Source organism: Trachypithecus francoisi, unplaced genomic scaffold, assembly GCF_009764315.1.
Source record: "Trachypithecus francoisi isolate TF-2019V2 unplaced genomic scaffold, Tfra_2.0 Lachesis_group7, whole genome shotgun sequence".
In the NCBI taxonomy this organism is placed as follows: domain Eukaryota; kingdom Metazoa; phylum Chordata; class Mammalia; order Primates; family Cercopithecidae; genus Trachypithecus; species Trachypithecus francoisi.
The window spans coordinates 21,257,627-21,284,002 of NW_022681472.1; the positions used below are offsets into that span (position 1 = coordinate 21,257,627).

Here is a 26,376-nt window from a genome sequence, read left to right on the forward strand (position 1 = left end):
GAAGAAGGGAGTTTTTGATAAATGATAGATTCTTCTAGAATAATAAACATACATGCAAGATCAGGGAGGGGGAAAAAAGAAAAACAGTCCTATCAAATACAAAACTAAATTATTAAACTATTAATTTAAATGGTTTGATACTGGAACATCAATAGACAGATCTATGGAAAAGAACAGAAAGTCCAGGCCAGGTGCGATGGCTCACACCTATAATCCCAGCACTTTGGGAGGCCAAGGCAGGTGGATCACTTGATCCCAGGAGTTGGAGACCAGCCTGGGCAACATGGCAAAACCCCATCTCTACAAAAAATACAAAAAATTAGCCAGGTGAGTGGCGTGCACCAGTGGTCCCAGCTACTCAGGAGTCTGAGGTGGGAGGATCGTTTGAACTCAGGAGGTGGAGGTTGCAGTGAGCCAAGAATGCACCACTGCACTCCAGCCTGGGTGACAGAGCAAGATCCTGTTTCGAAAACAGAAAAAGAAAGAAAGAAAGAAAGAAAGTCCAGGAATAGAACAAAATACATGCACAAGAATTTCACATGTGATAGAGGTGGTGCTTCAAATAAATGGAGAAAAGATGCAGTATTTAATAAATGATTTCAGAGAAACTGGCTAGTAAGTAGAGGAGGAAAGGCTAAATTCCTGCCTTATTCCTTATACCACAATAAATTCCAGATGAAGCAAAGATCAGAACATAAGAAACAAACTGTGGAAGCAGATTCATAAAGAATAATGTAAAAGAACTGTATAAGGACACAACAATGAAAGTATTATCTTAAAGCAGAAAAGACAATATTCTAAGCATGATATAGCACCAGAAGCCTTAAAAGGAGGAAAAATATGACACATTTAATTAAATAAAACCACCACACACAAAAAATCTACCATAAAAAGTCGAAAGATAGGAGATCAGAGAAAATACCGGTAATATTGTAATAAAATCTCATTTTTCTTATATTACTCTTGCAACAAGATAACGACCAGATACATATTTTTGAAAAATAGAAATGCTATTAACATAAAAACATGCAGAGCATCACTTTCAATAGAAGCAAAACAAACCTAATGAAATAGCTTTTTATTTTAACCATCACACTGGCAAGGATTAGAAAGACTGATATCTCACTGCCAGTAAGGGTATGGAGATAACGAGGAAGAAACAACAGATACCCCGCATTATTGAAAGGCTCACTAGCCAACTCAGGAACCAAACACATTAGAATAAATTTTCAAATGAACCTTCATTATCTGGACTGTCCTACACTTGCTCAGGAACTAAACAGATTTGGATAACACCATATTCCTCATCATTTGAACTCACTGTGCTAATTCAAGAAAAGGAAAATATTTGGACGGGGTAGGCATTATGAAAAATACAAATAAAAATACAAAACATACAGTTTTGTAGTGAGAATGTAAGTTTGTAAGTTAGCATAATCCTTTCAGAGATATCAAAGTTATAAATGCACACAACTTCTGACCCAAGTTCTACCACTTCTAGAAATGAATGTCACAGATATATTAGCATAGGAATGTAAATATGTATGCACAAGATATTTACTGCAGCACTATTTGAAAGCATTATTAAAAAAAACACACAAGAAACCCAACAACCAAAAAACTTAACAGCCTAAGCATCTTCATTAGTAGTGACGTGATTAAATTACAGTCCATTTACAGAAAGTTATGAAATCCTAGTTTTTCAAAGATGATTGGTATGTACTGGGAAAAGACATTTAGTGAATCTTCTTAGACCAGGAACCAAAATGTTATGTAAATATTGAAAATGATAGTTGATTTTCAAATTTTGACTTGAAAAATAAGACAAAAATATACAAGTTTAAATTATTTTATATTTGACAAAATTTAAGTTATAATTTCAACTGCAGAATTCTTAGACTAAAAGAATGAATCAAGCACAGACTTTATTTTTTAGTATAATCTTTTTGACAAAATTGTACAATAGCACTATTGGATATCCTTCATGTTTTTCTCTTATGGGACAATTACAAAGAAGATATTCTTGCAAAAATTCTGAAGGGTTCCATTCATTTTCCTACGGTCCTCTCTTTAATCATTTGGTAGTCAAATCAGGCTTCCTTACAGCATCTATTATATCATCAACCTTGATAATTTTCTATTCTTCAACTGTCTGTCAATAGCTTTGAGTTCTTTAATATCACACCCACGAACTTCATAGACACCTGCATATTTTGCAAGATGACCAATTTCAGTTTGCAAATGATTTTATTTTCTTTTATTAAAATTGTTAATAAATGGTCAGGGCAACATTTGAGTGGAAACTAATTTTAAAAGTGGTGTTTTCATTACTGAATTTCTTTTTCTGAAGACCTTGGCTTACATAACCAATGTAGTAACACAGATGCTAAGCAAGTGATTAAATGAAAATGACCTATTATACTGATATAAAGATGTTCAAGATACATTTATTTACAGAACAGTATGTAGTATGATTCCATTTGCTTAAAAAGGACTTTCATATGTGTATATATAATACATACATATATAATACATATGAAGATATCGATCTTTATATGTGAACAGATTTTCAGAAAAAGCATTCAGGAAACTATAAACATTGCTTAAATCTCAGGAACTGCTAAGAGGTTTCCTTTAATTGTATTTTATATCCTTCTAAATTATTTAATTTTGGCCAGGTGCAGTGGCTCATGCCTATAATCTCAGCACTTTTGGGAGGCCAAGGAGGACAGATCACCTGAGGTCAGGAGATCGAGACCAGCCTGACCAAGTGTAATCCCAGCACTTCTGGGAGGCCAAGGAGGATGGATCACCTGAGGTCAGGAGTTCAAGACCAGCCTGGCCAACATGGTGAAACCCCGTTTCTACTAAAATATAAAAATTAGCTGGGTGTGGTGGCGGGCACCTGTAATCCCAGCTACTCGGGAAGCTGAGGCAGGAGAATTGCTTGAAACCAGGAGGCAGAGGTTGCAATGAGCTGAGATCACACCACTGCACTTCAGCCTGGGTGACAGAGACTCCATCTCAAAAAAAAAAAAAATTAAATTTGCTACAAAGAAGTAATAATACACATTTACAATGATGCTGACAACAATATTTACAATAATGTATTTACAGTAATGGTATGTTGATGATATAATTAGGTTTTAAATTAAATACATAGTAATGATAGATAATCTATGATCCCAGCTTTCAGGAGTTTAAACTAAGCCCTAACTTGTAAGAGCCATTAAATTTAGAAATCTCAAATACTAATTAGTTAAACCATTTACATTATATTCTTATGCAACGCTCAATACAAGGCTCAATTACCCTAGCAGTTTTTTTCAAATCTAATTACTTCAGACAGAAAACCTTTGTTTACCTCTTTACACTTTAGAGACAGGATCTGGTCTCTGATTACCAAGCTGTGAAATAAAATCTGAGATTTAAGCAATAGGCAAAAGATAAGCAAAACTAACTCCCAATCATGACACAAAAATATCTGTGCTCAATGAAGCAACTTTAACTGTTCTAAAACCTCTCAAGAAAAAAGAGAGATGTGTTCATTTTATACTAAAATTCCAGTAAGTGTTAAAATCAAAATATAGTCAGATGATTCTCAAAGTGTGCTACAGGGAAACCCAATACCTTTTCAAAGGGTCTTAGAATTATACATTGTTAAAAGATCCATTGACAGAATAATGGATTTTAATGTAACAGTACAAAATATTCATTGATACGGTTTCAGATCCTACGTTATAACTAACTTTTACAAAACTATCACTTCTTGAGTTTTACTGTCATATTACAGAATATTCACCATTATATGAAAAGGCTTCTAAAATATACCTCCAACTACATCTTAGTGGGGCCTGATTTTCTTCACTTACTTCAGCCAAAGCAACACACTGCAACAAACTCAATGCAAAGTCAAAAGTGAAATCCAGCTGTTTTCTATTAAGGTAGACCTTAATGAGATTTGAGAAGGTAAAGCAATGCCACTCTCCTACTTCACTTTGGAAAATACGTATTTTCATTTAAAACATGTTATTTATGTTAACATGTAATTGGTATTTCTTGTAAATGAATAATATTTAGCTCTTTTCTCAGTTTTAATTTCTAATACAACAAATATCAGTACATAAAATCCACATAAACAAAAGCTCTTTAGAGTTCTGAGAATAATAAAAGTGGAAAGGAATCCTGAAACAAAAAGTTTCGAGAATCATTATGACAGTCTATTCTATGAATCAAAAGGCAAAGAGGTGAAAGCAATTTGCTTACAACTAGGATGAACGTGCAGAAGGTGAATGTTAGATACTAAATTTTCTTTTTAGGTAGAATTCAATGCTTTTTAAAGAGATGAGAAAAAATATATTTATAGTCTTCTATATTAACCTACATATTGACATTTTCAGTGCTCTTCATTTCTTCCTGTGGATTTGAGTTTCCATCTGGTGTCATTTCCTATCAACCTAAAGAACTTAATCTTTTAGTTCTTCTTAGTATTTCTTATAAGGTAGGTCTGATAGCTACAAATTCTGTCTTTGTGTAGGAATGTATTTATTTCACCTTCATTTTTGAAGGTTAGTTTTGCTAAATATAGACTTCTTCACAGACAGTTTTCTTCTTCCAGCACTTTGAATATGTCACCCCACTGCCTTGGGCCTCCACCAATACTGATGAGAAAGCAGCCCTTAGTCATTGCTGATGCTTCCCTCTGTGTAGTGAGTTGATTTTCTCTTGCTGCTTTCAAGATATTCTCTGTCTTTCAGGAGTCAGACTACGTCTAGGCATGGGTCTCTTTGTATTAATAATCCTAGTCACATTCACTGACCTTCTGGATGTGTAATTTAATGTTTTTCATCAAATATGTAAAGTTGTCCAAAAGGTCATTTTTCTGACCCTTTCTCCTTTTGAGACTCTCATTACACATGTTTTACACTTAATGTTTTTTACAGATTTCTGAGGCTCTGTTCAATTTTCTTCCGTCCTTTTCCTGTTTTCAAGATTGAATAATTTCTACTGGTCTGTTGTCCAAGTTCATGGATTCATTTTCTTGTCATCTCAAATCTGCTATGAACCCCTCTAGTGAATTTTTAATTTCAGATATTGTATTCTTCAACTCTAGAATTTCCATTTGATTTTTAAAACTTTTAACTTTGCAATAAATTATTTACAGAAAAGTTGCAAAGATAGTACAGTGTTCCTATATATGCTTCCCTAATGTCAACATTTTCTCCTAATGCTAATTAATATCTTACATAACTGTTATACTTACATACCATATACATATATAGACATACATCTACAAATAAACATGTCTCTATATAACACAGTTACATTAACACACAAAATAATGGAGGTGTCTTACATAACCATGGTACATTTGTCAGAAACAACAAATTTCCACTGATGCAACAAAACAAACTAAAATATAGACTTTATTTAAATGTCACCAGTTTTTCTATTGTTATTTTCTTGTCCAGAATTCAATACACAATGCCACATTGCATTTAGTCATCGTGTCTCTTTGATCTCCTCTGACCTGTAATAATTTCTCAATTTTTCCTTGTTTTCCATGACCTTGACAGGTTTGATGAGTAGTGATCAGGTGCTCTTATGGAATAACCCTGAGTTTGGCTTTACCTGTTGTTTTCTCATGATTAGACTCAGGTTATAGGTTTTAGGGGAGAACACTACAGAGGTGAAGTCCCTCTCATCATATCTCATCATACCAAGAAGTGGTTTTTTTGTTATTAAAAAAATAATTTCTATATTCTTGTTGAGAATCTCAATTTGTTGACATTGTTATACTTTAAATATAATTTCCTTTTGTTCTTTTCACATATTTATAGTAGTTTAAGTCTTTACTAAATCCAGTATTTGGGGACAGAGACAATTTCTACTGACTTTTTTTCCTTGTGTATACATCACCCTGTTTTTTTACATGTCTTGTAATTTTTTTGGTTGTTAAACCTAGGGATTTTAGATAATGTAGCAGCTCAGAATTCTGACTGTTTTCCCCATTAAAAGTACTGTTGCCATTTTGTTTCTTTTTTGTTTAGCATCATGATCAAGACAAATACGTGAAATCTGTCTCCTCTGTGGTACACAATCATTGATATCTCTGCTCAGTTTTTTTCTTAAATTTACTTTCATTTTTTGTTTTTTAAGCCTGCCTCCCTAGGAGTTGTCCCTTTGCACAATTTAGTAGTCACTGTGACACTGAACAGAGATTGTGTTCAAATACCTCAAGATAGCAAGGCTTCCATCTCTGTTGATGGGTATATGTGTGGGAAGGGAAGTGCATTCAAAGTTCAGTCTGTTTTCAAGTTTGCTCTGAGTTGAACTTCCCATAGGGAGAAATTTCAAGTCTCCTATGTGCAAGCAGGTACCTTTGGAACCAGCCAAAAGTATGTAAATACCTTAGGCTAGGTCTCTGTTGTGCATATGCACAGCCTCATCCAGGAATATTCTTGCCCCAAACACTACTGAATCTTCAGGCTATTTGAGCTGAGCCCCTGGTCTTCCCTTGTACTTCTGGAAATTCATATTCACAACATTACCTACCACTCCAAAAAACTAAGCCCCCTTCAAACTGAGGTCCTTATGTCCTGCTTCTCACTGGCAGTACCTCCATGTTAACCAAGCTGGGGCAGAATTGGGGGAATGTGAGTAGCCCCAAGCTAGAATGGCCACTGATTCCCACTGTTCTCGCTCCAAATTCAAGAGCGTAACATTTTTCAAAGTTTTATACAATTGGCCTTTAGTCAATCTCCAGAGCACTGAAATGGCTGCTTTAGAAAAGTAAAGTAATGTTGGGTGTAGTGGCTCATGTCTGTTATGCCAGCAACTTTGGGAGGCCAAGGTAAGGATTGGAGGCCAGGAGTTCAAGACCAGCCTGTGCAACATAGTGAAACACTGTCTCTACAAAAAAATATATTTTAAGTTAGCTGGGTGTGGTGGCACATGCCTGTGATCCCAGCTGCTGTGAGGCTGAGGAGGGAGGATCACTTAAGTACGGAAGTTCAGGGATGCAGTGAGCCCTGACCACACCATTGCACTCCAGCCTGGGTGACAAGAGTGAGACCTTGTCTCAAAAAAAAAAAACTTTTTTTAAGAAATAAAAATTCTATTAAAATGTTCATATTGTTTGGACCAATCATTCCACTTCTATAAAAACCATCCTTAAAGAAATAACACCAAAATATAGAGAAAACTGTAATTAGCATGTCGTTACAAAGTTATTGCTAACAGCAAGAAACTTAAAGCATGTAAGTATTTAGCAAAGAGTTAGATATTAATAAAACCATGGTACACACATCTGATACATTACATAATCCTTAAAAGTTAAAATTACAAAAATTATTCCATTGTAAACTTCTTAATTCTTCCCATTGACAAAAGTTAGTAAGATTAATTTTATTCAAGTTGTGGCACAATACTAGTTGTCTCCCAAAATATCTATTCTCATATTCTTCCTGAGCATATAATCAGCCACACAAGCTCCATTTCCCAGCCTCCCTAATAGGTAGGCATAGCCATGTCACTACGTTCTCACCAATGATGCAATGTGAGTGAAAGAAACAGCACAACTTCCTGCTCACCTCCTCAATGGCAAACTGTACTGAATTCCCTCTTTCTCCTCCCCACAGGCTGAAGTGTGAAACTGCACAACCACAACAAGTGGACCCCTGTATTACTTCATGGAGCAGAATAGACTATCTCCAACCTATTACATGACAGCAAAATCAAACGTTATCTTATTACGAAGACTAAGTAACCATAAAAATCCACATTTTAAAAAGTATTACACAGCCAGGTGTGATGGCTCACACCTGTAATCCCAACACGTTGGGAGGCCGAAGCAGGCGGATCACTTGAGGCCAGGGGTTCAAGACCAGCCTAGCCAAAATACAAAAATTAGGGACATGGTGACACATGCTGGTAGTTCCAGCTACTCAAGAGGCTGGGGTGGGAGGACTGCTTGAGCCCAGGAGGTGGAGGTTGCTGTGAGCCGAGATCATGCCACTTCACTCCAGCCTGGACGACAGAGTGAGACCCTGTTTCCAAAAACAAAAAGGAATTATATCCCCCAAAGCTATAAAATTAAATGTACCAAATGATCAAAACTACCTTAAAATATGTATATAAACATAGGAAACACATAAAAATAATATTTGGTGGTAGAATTATTCATTATTCTTTATCAGACTTTCAGTAATATTGTTTAAATTACTTTGACAATTTTAAAAGTTGAAATTCTTTTTGTTTGTTTTTTGAGATGGAGTCTCGCTCTGTTGCCCAGGCTGGAGTGCAGTGGCACAATCTTGACTCACTGCAACATCTGCCTCCCAGGTTCAAGCAATTCTCCTGCCTCAGCCTCTCAAGCAGCTAGGACTACAGGCGACCAACACCAAGCCCAGCTAACTTTTGTATTTTTTGTAGAGACAGGGTTTCACCATGTTGGCCAGGGTGGTCTCAAACTCCTGATCTCAGGTGATCCACCCGCCTCAGCCTCCCAAAGTGTTGGGATCACAAGCGTGAGCCACCGCGTCTGGCCGAAATTGTTGACTTAAATAACTGAGGATATAAGCAGTAAAACAGTGAAAAGCAGTTCCAAAACAGATTTAAGAAATTTTTATCCTATTGACTTTCACATTATAAAACATGGGTCCTCTGGCCAATATTCCAAATCCAAGGTGCTTGGTCTGCAACCCAGTGTCATTTGCATTCTTTAATAAGAATTATCTACTCATATTTCTCAAGGACACTAGCTAGTAGCCTTAACCAGTAAGACTAACTTCATATAACTAAACAAGCCTTTTCGACTTTTTCTTTTTTAAAAAAACCTTTTTTGGCCGGGCATGGTAGCTCACGCCTGTAATCCCAGCACTTTGGGAGGCCAAGGCGGGCAGATTAGGAGGTCAGATCGAGACCATCCTGGCTAACGCGGTGAAGCCTCGTCTCCACTAAAAATACAAAAAATTAGCCGGGCGTGGTGTCGGGCACCTATAGTCCCAGCCACTTGGGAGGCTGAGGCAGGAGAATGGCGTGAACCCAGGGGACGGAGCCTGCAGTGAGCCGAGATCGTGCCACTGCACTGCAGCAGCCTGGGCGACAGAGCGAGACTCCGTCTCAAAATAAATAAATAAAATAAATAAATAAATAAATAAAATAAAAAATAGAATTTTTAAAACCCTTTTTATTTGTATATGTTTTAGAGAAAATAATGCCTCAATGCAAGGAGATATGAGAAACAGACCTAAAAAGCTTTATGAAGCTTCCCTTAACCTAAAAACCAAAGGAAGGATGAGCACTGTTCCCACTGTGAAAAGCATAGCTTCTCATAAAATAGCAATTTAAGGTTAAAATTCCCTCCTCCCCAAACCAAGAAACTAAAACAACCCAACCCAAAGAAAGCAAAATAAATGTAAAACCTTTGCCATCCTCTCATATTTGAAGCTATATAATCCCTCTAAAAATATAGCCAATTTATACAGTATCTTGATGTTCCCCAAAACAATTAAGTTTTTAAGGGGAAGAAATGTGTATAACCCTGTAATATATTGCTACTGCAAATCTGTCTAATTATAGAAGTGGTACCCGACTCCCTAGCAATATGTACCGTAAATGTCCATTTTTAGAGCTGTGCTGTCCAGTGAGAATCACTAGCCATCTGTAGCTATAGAATACTTTAAATGGTGATAGTCAGAATCAACATGTGCTCCCAGTAGACAATACACACTGACTTTTGAAGACTCATTATCTAAAAACTGTAAAATATATACCTTTGTAATTTTGATTACGTTAAATTGATAAAGTTTTGCACGCAGTGAGTTAAATAAAATCAATTTCATCTGTTTCATTTTACTTTTTAAAATATGGCTACAACAAAATTAAAAATTACATATGTGGCTCACAGTATATTTCTACTGGACACCAATGGTGTCATACCTGAATGAGCTGATACAGTTTCTAATAGGCAGAATTTCACAACCATTGCCTTTTGGCTTAGCACTCTCTAGTTGCATACTTTTATGTTGAAAACAAAGAGGGCATGTTGACCTGGGGTTATGTCCCACAGATTACTAAAGATAAGGGCTGCCTACAGTCATCCCACTACTCAACAGGGACCAATCTATTAGAATAAACAAGGCCCCAGGAGAAATCCAGAGACCTCTGTAAAGTCTTCAAGGGCTGGAAACCTGCCCCTCATTCTGACCTTGCCGTCCATCAGCTTATATGAGAGACTGTGAATGCTATACCACTTCAAGAAACTCTCCAGAAATCCTTTGTCATCCTACGAAAAAACAGTAGCCACCTTGAGATGGCATATGGTACTTCAGAACAGAAATGACTGAATGCCATGGCAGAGAAAGGGGTGGCATTGTGGGAAGGAGAAAAAAGAAGGAAGTGTGGGTAGAGCAGACGGCTGGGCTCTCCATGGGACTAGGTCACTGACAGGACTTGGTAACGGTTTGATTCACTTTCTACGTTTGCTGAATACCTACTTTGCATGAAGCACTGGGCTTACGAAAGTGAAATAAACAGTGTCCACTCTTAAGAATTACATATTCTGGCCGGGCGCGGTGGCTCAAGCCTGTAATCCCAGCACTTTGGGAGGCCGAGACGGCGGATCATGAGGTCAGGAGATCGAGACCATCCTGGCGACACAGTAGACTAAATACAAAACTAGTGTCCAGTCTTCTAGGCTGAGAATGGCTAAACAGATTGCAGTGACTGCGCAAGCACTCCTAAAGAATTACATATTCTAACCAAACATACTGAAATCAGAACAGATCAGTGGACAAGGTCAACTGTGCTAAGAGTTAATCCTAGGCTGTAACCTTAAGGACTGAAACCAGAGTTGGTTAATAAAGTCAAATAAATCAGTAGAGAAAAAGCTGAGGGCAACTGGACTCAGGAAGCAAAGAAAGTTATGGATACATGGTATCCTAGGGGTATGATGAGCGCACTTCAAGAACCCTTTGAAGTGTTACAAACATTTCTACACAGGCTCCCCCACTCCCATGTTTGGAGGAGGTAGAAATAATGCATAGTATATTAACAGACTATCTGAGGCAGTAGTCTCCAAAATTTTAATGTATTTATTATCTATCTATCTATATATACATACACAAACACTCTATGGAAAATAAATAAAACTAGGATCAAAAAAATTAAAGTTAAAAATAAATACAAGTAAAATCCTCAAGTTTCATTTTTCTATTTCCAGTGGTTCTTCTTGCACAGCCCACTTGAATCCTGCTCTAAGGTGTTCTAACATTAAAATAAAGACATTTAAAAATACCACTGATGGGGAGAGGAGGGTGGAAAACCTCTACAAAGTTTGAAAAACCACACCTCAAATAGAAATGAGCTGAGGCCAACCACAAAAATCCTTAAAGTCACTTCCAGAAAGTTTTTCTCCAAAAATGAATTTGGAGAATTTTCATTGTGAGACAAAGAAAACATTAAACTGAACAATGATGTTTCTACAGATTTCAGGTAATCTGTGTTCTGTTTTTACCTTCAAATTGTCCTCTTGTATGTTAATATTATTTAAAAATCCCTTTAAATGTTTCCAAGATATATAAATTCTCCTTAAAAACTTAAAAGTTTTAGAAAAGTAATCTGTCTAAAATGGGTCTTATTTTCTATTTTTCTTACTATAACATCACAAAATTAAGAATACTTGATTTAGGGGGAGATTGTGTGGCAACTTCTTTAACCCTGAGAATGCTTCTGTAGTACATTCAGTTACATGCATAAAAAATTTTCCTCCCATTCCACATTCTTAGGTCTAGAAAAATATTTATCTTGTCACCTTTATCATATATTAAAAACATGAAGAGATAACTAGTCATTAATTACTGACAATCAGCTATGCAATATATTAAGATCTTTATCAAACTAATATATTAAAGACAAAGTTTACAAGTGGGAGATTTATAAAATACTAAAAACTTTTATTAACAATGAACTTGGCCGGGCGCGGTGGCTCAAGCCTGTAATCCCAGCACGTTGGGAGGCCGAGACAGGCGGATCATGAGGTCAGGAGATCGAGACCATCCTGGCTAACACGGTGAAACCCCGTCTCTACTAAAAAATACAAAAAACTAGCTGGGCGTGGTGGCGGGCGCCTGTAGTCCCAGCTACTCAGGAGGCTGAGGCAGGAGAATGGCGTGAACCCGGGAGGCGGAGCTTGCAGTGAGCTGAGATCCGGCCACTGCACTCCAGCCTGGGCGACAGAGCAAGACTCCATCTCAAAAAAAAAAAAAAAAAAAAATGAACTTACCCTATTATTACATCATTACAGCAACTGAAGACTTACCAGTTAACATTTGGCAGTACAGGTAGGACATTAAAAATAAGGCCAAAAAAATGGAATGTTTCCCACAAATATGATAGAATGTTCATTTTCAATAGAAAATAATTCAAAAATTGATATAAAATATACTAAGTTGACAACAGAAAAACAAGAGCTAATAGAAACAACTCACAGAAGATACAGGCATACCTTGCTTTATTGGGCTTTTCAGATACTGCATTTTTTTTTTTTTAACAAAATGAAAGTCTATGGCAACTCTGCATCTAGCAAGTCTATGGCACCATTTTCCCAACTGCATCTGCTCACTTCTTATCTCTATGTCACATTTTGATAACTGTCACAATATTTCAAATGTTTTATTTTATTTGTTATGGTGATCTGTGATAGTGATCTTTAATGACACTATTGTAATTGTCTGGGGTGCCATGAAACTTGTCCATGTAACACTCAAATTTAATGAGGAATTGCTTCTTACTGATGAGCAAAGAAAGTGGTTTCCTGAGTTGAAATTTACTCCTGGTGAAGATGCTGTGAACACTGCTGAAATGACAACAAAGAATTCAGGATGTTACATAAACTTGGTTGATAAAGCAGAGTTTGAGAGGACTGACTCCAATTTTAGAAGAAGTTCTGCCTATGGATAAAATGCTATTAAACACTATCACATGCTACAGAAAAATCTTTTATGAAAGGGAAGGTCCATCAATGCAGCAAATGTCATTGTTGTCTTACTTTAAGAAATTGCCACAGCCACTCAACCTTCAGTAACTCCCACCCTGATCAGTCAGCAGCCATCAACTGAGGCAAGACCCTCGACCAGCAGAAAGATTACAGCTTAATGAAGGCTCAGATGACTGTTAGCCTTTTTTAGCAATAAAGTATTTTTAATAAAGTGTGTATGTTGTCTTTATTAGACATAATGCTACTGTACACTTAATAGACTACAGTGCAGCGCAAATATAACTTTTATATGCATGGGGAAACCAAAAGACTCACGTGACTTGCTTTATTGTGTTATTAGCTTTATTGTGATAGTCTGAACCCACAATATCTGAGGTATGCCTATAGACAGAGCAGGTAATTCATAACAAACATATATTACAAGTTTAATATTTAACAAATTCCAGAAATGGAAACTAAATATATTGGAAATATAAATTGGCATCATCTTTCTGGACACAAATTTTACAATATGCTTTAATCTAGTAATTACATTAGGAAATGATGTCAAAATTCAAGATTTATGCATAAAAATCACAATATTTCTGCACAAAAAATACTTGATTAAAATATTCTAAAATGTTAAGAGTGGTTATCTCTCAGTGGAAGAACTATGGATGGTCTTTACTTTCTTCTTTATATTTTTGCATATATTCCATGTATTTTATAACAAGCATACATTAACTTTGGCCCAAAAAAAAATTCAAGTTACTTCTTAAAGGTTCTTTTAAAAAATATCACCCAGTTCTTCTTATAGAAACAAATAATGAATGTTTGCTATTTCTAGTCCAATGGACTGGGCTCCTATTCTAATTCTGGATTTATACCTCCCACTTACCAAGAACATCAGCCTCCACAACAGCACAGCAGAGGAGCTGTAGTTAGAGACAGATCTAAGTTTAAATCCTAGAAATACCACTTATAGCTGTGTTACTTTGGGCACCTTACTTTTCTAAACTTCAATGTATTCTTAAATAAGACTTGCATATATTATATTTATATATTTAGAGATTAAGATAGTTCCAATATTACAAAGGGCAATTCAGAAAGGGTATAAAGATGAAGGTGGAATCTTGGAGGAGGTAGGTGGGAAGAATACAATTTGGGATGCATCCAGAGGAAAGTTATGGTGACATATGTTCTGACATGGTAAGCATGAGACTAAATGAGTAAGTTTTTCTTCATTCTTTTGTAAAGAACACTTACTATGTGATATACACTAGGGACAGAACAGTGAATAGGGTAAATAGGATTCCTGTCTGCTGACCATATATTCAATGGCGGTGAAGGTGGGGGGTGAGGTGGAGGTGAATGCCAGGTAGAGACATACAAATCAAATTAGTGAGGTGTGTCATAAAGAAAGTGTAACAGGTAATGGGATAGATGGGGGATGGGAGCTATTTTGAAGGGGATGGCCAAGGAAGGCTCCTCTGCAAAGACTGAGCTGACGCTTGAATGACATGAAGCTATGGGAAGAGCTTGAGTCTGAGAAAACAGCCAGGGCAAAGACAAAGACGAGAACAAAGCTGACATGTTCACAAACAGCAGGGAGACCACTGTGAAAGGAGAAGAGATTGAAGAGGTAGCAGGGACCAGATCATGTGGGGCCGTATCATGAAAAGGAGTTGCAATTGTGTTTTACTGTGATGAGAACACGCTGATGTTTTCAATAGACTGACACAATCTTACTGCATCTTAAAAATTACTTCAACCAAACAGTGGAGGCAGAATTCTAGTGACAAGAGGCTACTGCAGCCAGCTAAATATGCTTTGAACTAGGTAGGACTGATGGCACTGCAGTGGCAGAATAAAACAGAATTCCCATGGAGGGTGATTTCAACTCTATCTTTGAAACCAAACACAAAGATCTCACTTCATAAAAACTTTCCAGGTTCTCCTAGCTTCAGGTGCCATCACTTAACTTCATACACCATTCTAGTGAGAACATGCATCAAAATGTATTGTAATTGTCTATTTACAAAGCTACTTTTTCTACTGGGTCAAATTCCAAGAATGAAGGCAGGAACAATGTCTTATGTATCTCTGTAATGCCTAGCAGAGTGCCTGGCATATAATAAGTGCTCAGTAAATTTGACTGAAAAAATGAACAAATAAATCTGAAATAATCAAAACCATCTGTAATAGTTTCCTAGGGCTGTAACACAGTACCATAAATCAGGTGGTTTAAAACAACAGAAATATATTCTCCCATAGTTCTGAAGGCTGAAGGTCCAAAATCAAGGAGTCAGCAGGACCATGCTCCCTTTGAAGGCTTTAGAGGAGAATCGTCCTTGCCCCTTTCTAGTTTCTGATGTCTCCCAGCAATCCTTGGTGTTCTCGGTTGGTGGCTGCATCACTCCAATCTCTGCCTCCATCTTCACATGATTTTCTTCCTTGAGTGTGTCTGAGTTTCTGGGACTCCAGAGATACCACTCATTGAATTCAGGACCTGTCCTAATCCCATATATTCTCATCTTAACTACATTTGCAAAGACTCACTCGTACTCCAAATAAGGTCACACTCTGAGATTCCTGGTGAACAAGAATTGTTGATAAATACTATTCAACCCCACTACACCATTAAACACAATGCATTGCCTTATAAAGTGGTAATCTTCCTGTTCCAAAAGTGTTCCATAAGGCTGAATAGTCAAAATCAGGAACATGCAACAGAATAGATTTCTGTAATGACTTTGTGTGTCCTTTAACCTCTCTAGTTTCAGCTTACTGATCTGTATGTTATGGGAACTTTACAGTATCTTCTAATAGTAATAGTCTATGATCTTAAGTTATAATTTTTCTTGATAACTTTTTAGATTTTACAAATATATTAGGCATATAGAGACCCTCAAATATTTTAGTTAATTTAAATGATAGCAGAAAGTTTACTTTCTCAGCTTTGAAGTAGGTAGAATGTTTTTTGTAAACTATCCACCGTAACACTTACTTTAATTTTCTTCATTTTTCATTAAGAATGCAGCGTATTCCTCCAAACATTATAACCCTATATAGTCATGTGCCAAATAACCACATTTTGTTCAACAATGAATAGCATGTATTAACAGTGGACCCATAAATTTATAATACTGTATCTTTTCTATGTTTAAATGCACAAATACTTACCACTGTGTTACAACTTCCTACATATCTAGTACAGTAACATGCGGTACAGGTTTGTAGCCTAGAAGCAATAGGCTATACCGCACAGCCTAGGTGTGTGGTAGGCTATGCTATCTAGATGTGTAAATATGATGTTCACACAACGATGAAATTGCCTCATGATGCATTTCTCAGTATGTATCCTCATCGTTAAGTGACACATGCCTCTATTTTCATTTTAACAGACTATACCCTCTGAACACCTTCTGCGTGCCAGGCACATAGGGATATGGCAGTGAAAACCCACTTCCAACTCACATACTTGTAACTTATTAAATTATTAACTAACTAGACCTCAGTCTCTTTATAATTTAAAAATTCCACTTATATGATATTCTGACTAACAGACATGTTACTTTTTTAATGGGAAGATTTCAAAAAATAGCTTTGTTGATTTCTGAAAGGGGTATATTTTCATTGTTTTAAAAAAAATCACATAAGTACAAAAATGGTAAAAATTATCAGAAATCTCACTACCCAAAGATAGCCACCGTTAACATTATACTGAATAACCTTCCAGATTTGGATGTTTTCACACATTGATATATAATATCTTCCATGATTTTATCCAAAAATACAGATGTAGAAAGCTGCATTAAATGGCATGTCTGTTAGATTGACAGGTATGCCATTTTGCAAGTAGTTTTTTCCCCCAAAATTGTTATGTCTATCTTTCTATGACAAATATGGCTATTTGGCATTATTTTATTGGATACAGAGTTTTCTGTTGAATTAAAATACCCATAATTTATCCCATCCCCCGCCCCCAAGAAGCACTGAAATGAATTAAAATATCTATCATTACCAATGCTGCAAACTGTTACCAAAAATCTGTATACATATATCTTAGCAAAGTTTTGCAATTGCCCCTTTGGACAAATTCCAGATCTGCAGAAAGGGCAGTATTCTAATTTAAAATTTTCATTTGCATAGCATAGACCTTCTGTCCTCTCAAAAGGTTGACTCCAATGATACTCCAACTCCACATATAAAATTACTCATTTTCTTATATCCTTCCCAACAGTGGATTTTGTCAGTCTTCACCAATATGAAGGTACTCTTCTGCCAAAACAAAACAAAGCCAAACCATCTTTTACTTGCATTTCCTTTATTATTAGATAAGCTATACATGTTTTTCTACATTTATATTTCTTCTCGGAACTGCCTGAGTCTTTTGCTAATTCTCTACTGAGTAGTCTTATACTCTTGGGGATTTGATTGTATTATCCTTGTTAAACATATATAATCTTTTCATTTTACTTTTTAGAAAAACTTCACTGTTTTTCTTAAAATATATATTCACTATGAAGAATTTACACAAAAAGTAAAATTTTTAAAAATTTAAATTACTAAAAACTTCCGGCCGGGCGCGGTGGCTCAAGCCTGTAATCCCAGCACTTCGGGAGGCCGAGACGGGCGGATCACGAGGTCAGGAGATCGAGACCATCCTGGCTAACACGGTGAAACCCCGTCTCTACTAAAAATACAAAAAACTAGCCGGGCGAGGTGGCGGGCGCCTGTAGTCCCAGCTACTCAGGAGGCTGAGGCAGGAGAATGGCGTGAAACCCGGGAGGCGGAGCTTGCAGTGAGCTGAGATCCGGCCACTGCACTCCAGCCCGGGCGACAGAGCAAGACTCCGTCTCAAAAAAAAAAAAAAAACAAAACAAAAAACAAAAACTTCCACTACTCACCATTTCATACATAACAGTGCTAGAGAGTGAGCTTGCTGTATGTTATGAATACTAACTTTGGTTCCCCAAGGTGAAAAAGGCTTCATTCATAAGTTAATTTTTAAAGGTGAGTGAGATATGTCTTTCTTTATAAAAGGTTAAGTTGCACATAAATCACATTTCAACAAATCAAATGCTATCTTCCCAAATGACCTATTATACTTTTGATAATGGCTTTGCTTTACCTGTGATTATATGTTAATTAAAAGTAACTAGATATTTTTAGAACTCAGTGTGTTTGTACTCTTAACTTTTTCACATGATTACTGGGCCATAAACAGACAGTTTCAGTGTATTAAAGAAGATATACCACCCAAATAACGTTCATTAAAGAAAGACGGCAACTAAAAGAACTCCTACAGCTCAATCCTTTTATAAGGAAGCAGGGAATACAGTGAGAAAAGCAACAGATTAAAAGTTGGAAGAACTAAATTGAAAGCCCTAACTTCTCCACTCTCTTACTGTGTAATCTGGGACATATCACTTCATCTTCTGAGCCTCAGTCGCTAAATTTCTGAAATGTTGAGAATGGAATTATTTATAAAGTCCCTTTCAAGCACTGACATTCTGATTCCATAGAGTGATGAAGTATGGAAACCCAGAACTAGTAGCAATCAAAAACCTAGAAAAAAAAATAACAGACGTATAAGGTATTATTTCTGAATACCTATGGAGAGCAGTAAAATACAGCAACAAGTAACAAAGGGAATACAGTAAACCAGCAGTCTACAAATTGTGTCATGCATACCCCTGGAAGTGTATGAGCATGGAGAGATTCAAGAGAACTGATGATTATGTTCTCAATTTCCATCTGTACCATTTTCTAGAACCATTCTGCTGACGCATGTCTGTTTTCCTTTACTTCCCCTTCCTCTTTCCCTTTACCTCTTTCCCCTCTGCCCCATCATGAAAGAAAACTGTAACTCTCACACTTTCTGAAACTTGCTGTGGAGTACTGCCTTTGGGCTAAAAACAACCAGGTGGCCAAAAGGACATTTCAATATATTCACATTGAGAAAGTTAATTACTCTAAAAACACTGACACCTTTTTCTTTTTTTTTTTTTTTAACATTTATTTTAAGTTCAGGGTTCTTTTTCAAATCAAGGTGTCACCACTTCCATGAAAATGAAAGGAGAATCAAATCCAGTTGCTACCTGACATAAGTATTAAAAATAATTTGATTATGGATTATTTTGTTTTATGCATACAACCTAGAAGAATGGGTGATACTACTAATATAAAGCAATATAAAGCACTTTTTAATAACCATCTACTAAATTCATAAGTGAGGTTTCTCAATACTTTCAAATATTAAAGTAAAAAAGGAACAGATTCAAGCAGAACCCCATCTTTTCTAATAATATTTATAAATGGATAAAATTGAAATAAACCAGCCCCATCTATCCTACTGAAAACGCATTTCTGACAAAATTTTACTTTAATACTTATTAAAATTTGTAATTAACATATGTTGTTTTGATTGTCTACTGGCTATGACTGAAGTGATAACTCAGTCCAAAATAAATTTGACACAGAGCATTATGGACATATACAATTTTCCTATTTTTGTATTATAACTGTCCATAGAACTCAGAACTGAGGGACCATTAAAATAAAGCACTTTTTATTCCCATCTATTAAATTCATGAATGAATTTCCTTTTGTTGCAGAAAAATATCACATGATGGATAAAAATGCTTTGTAGCATAAAAGAATATATTAGGATAATATGTAAAGAAAGTAAAACAAAAATAAGAGAACATATAACATGATTGATAAAAATGCTTTCCAGCATAAAAGTATACATTAGGATAATAGGCAGAGAAAGTAAAACAAAAATAGAGTTCAAAGAGAAAAAAAGACTATAAAAAATTCTGTCAAAATTAAGTCTGTTCATATATTTTTTCATGAATTGTTAAAAATCCCCTCATACACATTTAAAATTGTGATTTGAACACCACCACCAGAAATTACATCATTTACAGATATTAAAACTCAGATGAAAAACTCAAGATGTGGGAGAAGGTACATAGTTTTTTGTTTTTCCAGTTCTTTAAAGGGATATATGGGCAAAATGTTTCAAAATCGTTGTACTAAAGGTCAGAATATATCATTAGTGCTCATCTTCCTACTGGACATCTTCACCTGGATGTTCAGACACTTGAACTCTACATATTCAAAGTAAACTTATGAACTCCCCTCTACAAATACACACATTTGTTTTTGAAAGAAGAAAGAAAAACAAATCTGCCTCTTCTTCCTATTTGCATTTTTGTTACTAGCTTTATCATCTACCTGGTCTTTCCAAACTAAAAAAGTAGGAATACTTTTTACCTCCCAAAGCAAATCAGTTCCTAGGACCTTACTCCTAACTTTCTCTCTCTTCCTTCCACCAGTGCCATTGTTAAAGAACTCTTCACCAACTGTCATCAAATAGCTCTTCTTCAAAACAGTAACTACATTTAATTTTACCTCCCAGGATCTCCCACGGAAAGTAAAATTACTTTACAATAATCAGAGCTATGCAAGTGTACCTGTCATGTCATGCATATATATGACTTACCAAAAAAAAAAAAACACACAGAATCATGAAGGTGGAAGAAATCAGTCAATCCCTTGAGACTATCCTTATCTAAATATCTTTCAAGCTGCTGTCTCAACAGTCACTGGTTGAAAATTTATAATCTCATGAGCTGCCTACCCTGTACGAACAGCTTTGCCAAAGATCTGGGTTCAAATACAACTCACTTGACTTATTAGTCCTAAATTAATTTGGTTAAAGAAGAGATTTACATTAACACAAGAATATCAATAAAGTTACATACAATTATAAAGAAGTTAAAAATTACTTATAATTTCACCACCCAGAGATAGCTTCAGTTAGCATTCTGGGATACATCTAGCTTTTTTTTTATTTTTTGGCAAGCATGCATGGTATATAGATATATACGTATTTTGTGATTTATTTTTTTAAACATAATTAAGATAATCTGTAGATACTCTGGGCTTTTTCTTCACTTAATTATGTTGCTAGCATTTCTTCCATGCAATTAAAGATTCTTCAAATTCTTCAAATCATTTTAGTGGGTACACAATATAGAAATAATACTAGAATCCATTGAGCCACTTGTAAACCACATTTTTATATATCATTTAAATTCTTTAAGGCATTTAAGTGCCGACATAATACAGAAATAATGAAAAATACTATACTACATAATACTACAATCTATTTAATCATTTGCAAATTATGTTTCCAGTTTTTCACAGTGATAATGGGATGAATAAACTTGAAGATTAACCTTTATCTACATTTTTAGTCATGTCCTCAGAATAGATTCCCAAAAGCAAATTATCAAGCAAAAATACTAATTTAAGTATTAATTTTTAAAATCTTACTAATATTGTGTATGTGTAACCTTCAAACTATAAACTCACTTTGGCTGCAGTGTAGTGTAGCGTGATCACAACTCACTGCAGCCATGACCTCCCGGGCTCAAGAGATCCTCCTACCTCAGCCTCCAGCTTAGCTGGGACTACAAGCACGTGTCACCATGCCTGGCTAATTTTTAAATTTTTTTTTGTAGAGACAGGATCTCTCTGTGTTGCCTAGGCTGGTCTCAAACTCCTGAATTCAAGCAACCCTCCCACCTAAGCCTCACAAGTGTTGAGATTATAGGCATGAACCACCATGCCCAGCCAGTATCACATTTTTTAGTATGCATTTCTTTGATTACCAGTATGGTTGAACACAAGATATCCTTATTTCCCTACTGTTCCTAGCTATTGGTACTTATTTTACCCTCTGAAGTAACGTCCTTTTCCCATGTGGCAAAAGGAAGTAGAAGAGAGTACACACAGGCTTTAGAGTTAGCATGAACTAGAGTTTAACCCATTTCCACTACTTAATTGTGTTACCTTGGACAAATGACAGCTTTAAACTTATATCTTCTCCAAATTAGAGACCATTAAGACAAAGTAAGAACAGTGCACAGCAATCAAGAACACACAACCAATCAAAATCTATAACATAGTAACCCTCTTCTTCCTTTTTTTTCACATGGCAGTCCTTTAAACCCTGGAAGACAGCAATACTCTGTCACCTCTCGCCAGCTCTCCATCTCCATCCATATCCCTGCTGGCTAAAATCTGAGACTTTTTCCTTCAGAGAAATGGTTTCAAATCACCTTACCAACCTGCTCATTATCTTCAGAGAACAATTTAGCTGAGTTATATCCTCCTAGAACATGGCATTTAGAACAAAATAATCCAGATACGATTTGAAAAGATCAGAATGAAAGTTATTACTTCAAATAACTAGTCAAATTTGTTTTCCTTATCTACATCCATAAGACAACAAAATTTTTAATTTGTAAACTCAAAATTCTAACTGTAGTCCACTCATCTTCCCTGATTAGGTAGGCCAGATTAAAAGTGAAGGTCTTGGAGCACAACAGGCCTTTCTGGAAGTTCATATAATACCTTGAGCAACTTAATGTCTGGAAACTCAGTTTATTCTTTGGTAAAAATGGGAGTAACCGTACTTATCTCATAGAGTTTTTGTAATGATCAAAAACACCAACTGGGCCAGGCATGGTGGCTTATGCTTGTAATCCCAGCACTTTGGGAGTCCAAGGTGGACGGATCACTTGAGTCCTGGAGTTCCAGACCAGCCTGGGCAACATGGCAAAACCCCATCTCTACAAAAACTAGAAAAACTAGCCAGGCGTGGTGGGGCATGTCTGTAGTCCCAGTTACTCAGGAGGGTCATTTAAGGCAGAGATGCAGAGGTTGCAATGAGCCGAGATACTGCCATTGCACTCTAGCCTGGGAGACAGAACAAGACTCTGTCTCAAAACAAAAACAAAACAAAACAAAGAAACACTACACCAATTAAAAGTATCTGCCATATAGGAGTTACCCCAAAAACAGAAACAAATACAGTTGACAATTCAACATGAGTTTGAACTGCGAAGGTCCACTTACAAGCAGATTTTTTTCAATAAATATACTAAGAAATTTTGTGAATATTTATGAAAATTTAAAAAAACTTGCAAAGCATCACCCCTGAGACAGACCAATCCCTCCTCTTCCTCCTCAGCCTACTCAACATGAAGATGATGAGGTTCATGAAGACCTTTACAATGATCCCCCTCCAGTTAACGAATAGCAAACTCTTACTTCTGATATTCTTAATTATATTTTCTTTTCTCTAGCTTACTTTATCGTAAGACAGAATATAATACATATGCAAAACTTGTGTTAATCACCTGTGTATGTTATCAGTAAGGCTTCTCACCAAGAGTAGGCTATTAGTAGTTAAGTTTTTAAGAAGTCAAAAGTTATATGCGAATTTTTGACTGCACAGGGAGTTGGATCCTGCATTGTTCAAGGGTCCGCTGTAATTATAATTGCTACTAAAGCAAAACTACTGCATCTTTATTAAGCACCATTTGCCAAGTACTTTATATGGTCCTGAACTACAGTTTGTTCTACTCAAAATTCCAACAAGTAAAGCGGACTTTGCTTAAATTTAGTTATCTCAGTTAACAACTAATTTTCTCCCCCAAATTCTACCTTGACTTACCTTGGTCTTTTCCATCTCCCTCTAGCCATCACTTTCTGAAAATGAACAGCCATCCCGACCAGCAGGTGGAGGCATGGAGCAGCAATCCAAAATTGCTACTCAAAGAAAATTATAAGCAGGAGATGCTTCTGATGTCAACCATACAATCAGTGGCACAGGACCCTTATAAAAGGAACTTACCAGCAGCCAAAATAAAGCCCTGTAAGTTTAGAAGGCTCATCTACAAATCTAGTTTTTGTTCCTCTCCTCATATGCTGATCCTATGAACACTTACACCTGAATGCAAATATGCAAAAGTATTATTTGTGGATAACCTTTTGAAAAGCATGTTTGGCAACAATATAAAAAAACAACAAAGGCTATGTCACTTTTAGGCAAGAATAAGCCACTTAAATGTGGAAGAGAATAAAGTCTAAATTTTCTCTCAATTCAAATTAAACATAAAAGATAAGCAACTTCATAGCCAGAATCTAAAAGTTTTGAATTATTTTTAAATTAGAAGATTCAAAATGAATTGGAGCTTTTTGTAGTGAACACAGGGAATTTAAGAATGTCTAGATCTGAAAAGATCTTTAGTCAAGAGACTTCTAACAAAATCAGAAATAGATTTTATATAAACACATAAACAAATGTGATCGATAAAATCAAACAAAGAAAATTAAGAAAACAAAGAAAATTAAATTCCTTAAGAGGGCCTGCATGCAGTAAGACTTCTTCATCATCTAAATTTACTAGGTCTTTAATCCAGTTAAATGACTGTTTACCATCTTAGACAAAAATGAGAAGGAAGCTAAGTTTTGTCCACTCCCCCTCTCTTCAGCTCTTCTCTTCCCAAACGTGCCCCTATATTCATCCTCAGAAAACAACACAATTCTCTAAAACTGCTCTGGTCAACAGTGAAGGAAGAGGAGGGAAGAGAAGAAGAAAAGAGTTGAAAATTGCCTCAAAGAGAATGAATGGCAACCCTCCCTCTTCATAACTTCTGTGAAGGGCTTAATATTTTACCTCTTGCAGCCTTTTGTGTTTAAGAAGGAATTCCTGGGTAGACAGCATGTACAGCTGATGGAACTCTAGGCATAGCAACAAAGCAGTAAAATCTCAGCATATAAACAACATCTCCTAGACTGAATGTGTTCCTGACAACCTATAAACTAGAAATTTGAACACCCTGTTAGAACTACACTCCCACTCCAAATACACTATGGATTTATATTAATATTATGTTTGAGCATGTATCTGAAATATAAACACATATTAGCTCAGAAGTGAAAGCTAAAGTATGGTAGTATTAAATTTAGTATGAAGAATTAAAGTATGAAGCATTTCTGAAAACAGAAATGAAGCCAAGGTCCCAACAAACCAGGTGTTTTGAGAATATACAGGTAGGAAGGTCTCATAAATATAACCACTTCCCTTGGGGTATCTCACTCACTGGCCACACTATTCACTGTATCAGCTTCTGTATCTAAGTTTGCAAAGAGGCAACTATTATGCTAACGGTAATTTGGAATAATGCACATTTATATATTGATGTTGGGTAGACAAGAGCCCTTATAAATGAGCACGGGACATGCAAATAAAACTTCACAAAAGAGCAAATACAAACAGCACAAGCAATACTTCAGAAAGCACACTTGCTTACTGCAATTTAAAACAAACTCAGTGTACCACAGTGCATCTACTATAGTAGCAAAATGTTTATAAAATGTCTAATAATATGTGATTGGAGATGAAACACATAGGATCACTTATTTTGGTAATATCGAAGGATAGATCCTTTTGAGAATGTCAAAAGATGTTCTTACCTTTTGACCCACCCTAGTGATTTTAAAGACTTTATCAAGCATGCATGAAGGTGTTTATTAAACAAAGTTTTGCATACATCAACAAAAACCTAAAAACAAAAATGTTCAACATTCAGAGAATGTGTTGCTTATAGATTAACACTTCACTCTAGTTTGTAAGTAAGACAATACCTCTGCTCTGCCAACTAAATAGCTGCTAGCCATATGTAGCTATTTAAATAAAACTGAAGTAAAAATTCATTTCCTCAGTCATATTAGCCACATTTCAAGTGCCCACTAGCCACATAAGGCTAGTGACTATCATTGGATAGTGCAAAAACATTTCCATCATCACAGAAAGTTCTACTGGACAGCTCTGATCATATCTACGTGGGCCATCCTCCTTCCTCCTCCCGCTACGTTCACTCATTTGTCTAGAAACAACTGCTTAACCTTCAGTCCCCGGCCTAAGCAAGCCTCAATGATTACGTAAGGCTAACTCTGATTTAAACCAGAAATTTAGGCATACATTCCTTATCGTCTCATAACACTTTGATAACTCCAGTATAATAATTACACCACATATAATCATACCATTTTCTCTATCACAATTCTGTAAGTTTCCTGAAGGAGGAACCAACTTTTATCGAAGGTGCTTTGAACTATTCTGGCACTCACAGGACCTGGATAATTTGTCATATACTAAGAACACTGCTAAAGAGAGAATGGAAATAATGACTGTAGTTGGAAAATGGTTGTGTATAAGGAAGAGTATGCATACAAAGGAAAACTTGGTTAGGCTGGCAGTGTAACAAACAATTAAGACAACAACAACAAAAAACTACTACAGGCTCAGTATCACTATCCAAAATGCTTGGGACCAGGAGTGTTTTGGATTTCAGACTTTTTTGGTATTTGTGTATACATCATGAGCTATCTCGGAGATAGGACCCAAGTCTAAACACAAAGATCATTTAGATTTTATATACACCTTATACACATAGCCTGAAGGTAATTTTACACACTCTTTTAAATAATTCTGTGCATGAAACAAGGTTTGTGTACACTGACCCACC

The 26,376-nt window shown here is 36.0% G+C and overlaps 1 protein-coding gene and 1 long non-coding RNA gene across 4 annotated transcripts in view; both read right to left on the reverse strand.

Moving 5' to 3' along the window:
• The window catches only part of PDE7A (phosphodiesterase 7A), a 128,940-nt gene that overhangs the window by 97,634 nt on the left and 4,930 nt on the right, over positions 1–26,376 (reverse strand). The window lies entirely within an intron of this gene.
• LOC117079003 lies at positions 12,539–21,501 on the reverse strand. Its single transcript, XR_004435242.1, has 2 exons — positions 18,391–21,501; positions 12,539–17,260 (listed from the first exon to the last, which is right to left on the reverse strand). It is a non-coding gene; the product is annotated as an uncharacterized LOC117079003 (long non-coding RNA).